General features: G+C 32.1%; 1 long non-coding RNA gene across 1 annotated transcript; it reads left to right on the forward strand.

The window, feature by feature from the left end:
* The first annotated feature begins 2,060 nt into the window (after positions 1–2,060).
* Positions 2,061–4,339, forward strand: LOC139905669 (uncharacterized). The gene is made up of 4 exons (XR_011780637.1): positions 2,061–2,166; positions 2,242–2,446; positions 2,505–3,872; positions 3,945–4,339. It is a non-coding gene; the product is annotated as an uncharacterized lncRNA (long non-coding RNA).
* Positions 4,340–5,251: the final 912 nt, after the last annotated feature.

Below are 5,251 nucleotides of genomic sequence, written 5' to 3' on the forward strand. Positions count from 1 at the left end.
TTTTTTCTCTATACACTCCAAAGAATGGAATACCCCTTTAATTTATTGTTGGAGCCTTTTTTTTTTGCCCCACTTTAAATGTAAATTCTTAACTTATCATATACTTCCTGCATCCATTTTTTTAAAGAACAGTACTTTTTTAGTTTCTGAGTTATTAACACATTTTTGAGATGAATTATCGAGATTCCAAAGAACTTTTATGCGTTCTTATCATTTACCCATTCCAACAGGAAATATGAAGTTAATAGATGGGATGAAGGATATGAGATAAATATTTATTTGTATAATACATTCTGTCAAAAAAAACCCAAGAATTGTTAATTTAAATTGCCCGTACTGAAGGGATTTAAAATCTTTTTTTAATCTAGTTTGGCAGAACTATCTTTCATTATGATGCCACGTTTTAGTGCGATTTATAGACCAGTTTGCTTGCTACAGATGAATAAGTCATTCTACCTCACTTTTGCTCCAGGATTTTTACAATTACATTGTTTTCTTTGATATATGTAGTCTGGTACATCATGAATTCGTTCCAAACGGACAAGCGGTCAATAAGGAGTATAATTTTGCAGTACTAAGACATTTGCGTGAGAAAATCAGTCAAAACAGCCAAAATCATGAAAGAATAACTCGTGATTTTTACACGACGATAACGCACCATCTCACAGAGCTACGATTGTGACCATCATTCAACTACCTTATTCACCTGATTTAGCTCCGTCTGACTTTTTCTTGTACTCAAAAGTTAAATGCCGCTCCATGGAACTCGTTTTGAGTCTATTGAATTCATAAAACAAAATTGGCGAAAGAGTTAAAGGCTCTGCCAAAAAGTACCTATAGAAATCATTCAATGACTGAAAAAAATGTCGGCATATGTGTATTGCATCCAATGGAGATTACTTTGAAGTCGACAAAATAAATTTTATTCATTAAGTGTGATATTTGTTTTTTTATTTAACAATTCCTGTTACTTTTTTGACAGAATGTATATACCTGCCGGTATTTTAAAGAAGAGACAGAAAATCAACATTGTAATTATGACATTTTTTGAGAATAATAGCTTAGTTGCCATGACGTTTCATTCGACTAGCTGCAGGCAGATATGTGGGGAATAATTTAATCGCAAATTCAACTCCGTATCTTGCAAAGACATATGCAATACATACCTTGATTTCAATCCTGCATCCTAACACTTATAACTTCCTAACAAATCCTCAATGATAGATATTTGTCATTTATGAGGACACAAACCATATAATTAGCTGTGCCTTCCTCAAAAATTAACGAATAATGATTACAGCTTCACAAAAAAAAAAAAAAAAAAAATATTGGTCAAGATGAAACTAAAAAATTTGTTTTCCTCTTTTAAGATAATATTTTAAGCAACTCCAGGAATAGTATTCAATAGAACCTGTCTAACTTAATAGCAATGTACGTATACAAGAATGATTTATGTTCGATTGCCTACAAAACCTCATATTCTTTTATCTACTACTATTTTAGACCATGAATTTAAAAAAGACATTTGTTCCATTCTGTATAGAACATGTCTTGTTTTTATCAATTTGTCAAACGAGAAATAATTGATACTTTGTTTGTTTTTTAAGGGTTACATATATTTATTCATTTTAAGCAATACATTTATAAAACAATTGAAATATTATTATCATGTTCTGATTTAAAAAAAAATATAAACACAAGAAGAAACGACAACTACATGTTTAATTAATCAACGACACAAGGATACAAAACCCTTGGCAAATCCAGAGATCTGATAAATAAATCATATCATGAAGAGAAGATCTTTAACTAGTTTTGACAAATAATTATAAATAAATATTCTAAAACATTGTGAATTAGTATCGATGGATAAAGAATTGAGGACTATTATTGCCTTAGAGACGTAATCCTTGAGCCACGAAAGGAGATCTTCGTTCTTGTGCTTCACTGCGTATATTATATATATTGTATTTTGATGAGGAACCACTCAATTTTCGTCCTCTGCTTATTTCGTAAGGATGTTACAATGAACAAATCTGAGGGACACAATCTTACATAAAAATTTATATATGCTCTCACATATCATCTTTGAAAAAAGGACATATCTCAACAGATGGAACGTTTTTTGGAGTATACTGATTTATAGCCTTCATTTTTTCATATCTGGTGAGTGGAGTATTTTGAAAAATCGGACACCCCTCTTTATAGTGGATAAAATTTTCACCTCATTTCTTCTCTCAGCATCGGCACTGCAGCTAGAAACTTCAATTCTTAGAAGTGTGAAAGACTTGACAAAATCTAATTCGCTAAGACCATCCCATGTCTTAAGATAGTCGTCACATTTGGATAAGATGTTGATGGAGAGTCCTGGATTTTTTTTGAAATCCTGAATGACTGATGGTGCAGGAGATGGGATATGCCATTTTTTCTTGTATTCCTGTTAGAAGTAAGGAAACATCATCCACGTATAATAAACACTTCAGTGACTTTATATTTATTTTCAGACCTTCAAGACTGGATTTGGAGTTGATAATCTCGTTTAATCCTTTCATTGCGATTAGAAAGATAGATGGCGAAAGCAAATCTCCTTGCCGAACTCCATGCAGAATGCAAAACTTTGAGTGAGATCCGGAAATATCAATGCTCGATAATGAGTTTCTATGAATAGTCGAGACTATGTTAACAAACCCATCTTGCAGTCCGTACCTGTATAGCTGTTGACAATGAACTTGTGTGAGACAATATCGAATGCCTTTTCGAAGTCGACAAAAATTGTAGCGTACTTGGATGATGCACATAAGTCAAAACCATCTTGTATAGAGTGCGCTATGTTCACTAGCAGGCGGGACGCCATAAATCCTTTTTGATCTGTTGATATAATGTATGGAATAATTTTGGGAAGTCTTTGACTCAATATTCCGGTGAGTATTCCATAAAAGGTATTCAGGAGGGAAATGGGTCTGTAATTTTTAATGTCATATTTTGACTTTTTCTTCTTCAGGACTAAAGTTAAAGATCCACTTGTTCGAGGATTGGAAAAAGTAAATTTTTCAACCTTTTGAAAAATTCAAAAGGCAACACTGATGGTCCAGGATTTTTAAATTTTTTGTCTATGTCTAAAAGTATATCATGATTTAGATCATTTTAATCATTTTTTTTTTCAATTCTTGCAGGATCCAAATTTTTAAACAACAAAGGTTTCCATTTTGTTGGATCTTTATAAATCATCTAGTTCAAACAGAAGTCATAGAGTCTCTTCGACTTGCAGACCAAACAACTATAGAATTTGGAGTAAAATCTGCATATTTTCTCCGAGTCATCCAATATTTCGCCTGAGGAAAGTTTTATGGAAGTCATTCTTCTTCCGGGAAGCGATTTTTTCAGATGTTTGAAGGAAGATTTCCCTTTCACATTCAACTCCAACATTTTATTCCTTATTCTTATTAGTGTTCCCATGTTTTCTATTCTATAATCTCCTCCAATTTTGCATTCGTAGTATTATTATCATCCCTCATTTTTTCCAGACGTCTCTTGGTTTTATTTCTTTCGAAGGCAGCCTATTTTCCTTGCTAAATTTTCGATATTTCTTTGGCAATCCCATGAAGAGATTATACCAGCATCATACTAATAATCTATTCCTTATAATAATTTCACATATCTCGTTACAAGTTCATTTTGCTGCTAGGAGAGACGCATTCATTTTCTATAAGGATTTTCGAGGCTTCGATGGATTATTGAATGCTGCAAAAACTGGAGAATCGTCAGAAATGAACACCATAAACTCTGCCAAAAGATTCGCAAATCTACTTGAGGACAAAACATTATCAAGTCGACTTATAATTTTGTTACCAGATCTTGTAATCCCTGTAAAAGTAATTTTTGGTGCAAGCTCATCAAACAAGCCCCAGGTCAACTGAATTATTATCATTACTAACCTTTCTTAGATCTTTAGCGCTGCTTTTGTTACAAGAACCCCCATAACCAGAGGAGTGACGTGACGGTTAGCGGGTAATGTTGAGTTCGCCCACTATTAGACACTCATTCTCCGATTTCGGGTCAAATTTTTTCGTTATGTTAGAGAACTAAAGCTTGGATTCGAAGTTTGTACTATATAATGCATATAGTGTTGTTTTTCTTCCAAGAAAGTCCAACTCGATTACTAAATAATTCCCTTCAGGGTCTTACTCTCTCATCTAAGGACTAAGCGACTTTTTTATGAGAACAATTATTCCTCTAGAAGGATGGCTTGTCTTTCTCGTTGCCTTTGTGGAGGAGAAGGAATTAATTTTAGGAAAAAGGTGGACAATGTCATTTATATCTTCACGCCTTGTATCAATTAGAGTAAATTCTATATCTGTCGTTACAACTTCTTTCCTTGTATCTACTGGGCAGATTATATCTGGGAAGCCGATTGAATGTAAATAACTAAATGCTTTCGTGGCCCGTTGTACATTGGAAATGGAATTGATATTGAAGGGAAATACAGAATGCATTGGGCTCTAAAGTTGATAATTTTTTAACTTTTGTATTTATTTCGGAACTCTATTTGTATCCCTGTGTGTTCACTGATGCGTATAGTATCATATGTTGTAACTACAAACGATAAATATTGTTTGATATTAGTCAAATATCCTTTTTAACTTTTTTAAATACTCTAGAGAAGTAATCGTATTAGGATTTGAATAAATAAGAATATTATACAAGGAATATTTTTAAAATATTTGCTTAAAAAGTACAATGATTTCCCCCGTGAAATAAGACGCAGCTTAACTATTCTCTCTAAATATACCACTATGTTTTCAAAGAAAATCTCAAAAATAAATTCCATAATCATTGGTGTGCTTGGATATATACACGTTACAATGTATTTTTTTTTTTTCACTTACAGAAAACATGTACAAATAAAGCAACACCAGTTTGAAGAAATTAAATTATCAATTAAACTAATTAACATAAGTGACGTGATATTACAAATTAGTATTAAAAATATTCTAAATGTAATTATTGATATACAGAGATGGAGATCGATGAAAAAAGTAAGGAAATAGTATTCAAATTAAAAAAGGTGTATTAGTTATTAAAACTTTGTAAATATTAATTATATATCTTGATTCTTAGTTGTTAAAAATCTTATGTAAGAAGTAACCGTTGACTATTTTTGTAAAGTCTCCCATAATATTGACCTCTCCTTCTACGACTGTTTTGGAATCAAAAACTGAGGACATCTGACAGAGTAAGTTATTAATTTAAT

Source organism: Lepeophtheirus salmonis, chromosome 6, assembly GCF_016086655.4.
Source record: "Lepeophtheirus salmonis chromosome 6, UVic_Lsal_1.4, whole genome shotgun sequence".
Lineage (NCBI taxonomy): Eukaryota > Metazoa > Arthropoda > Copepoda > Siphonostomatoida > Caligidae > Lepeophtheirus > Lepeophtheirus salmonis.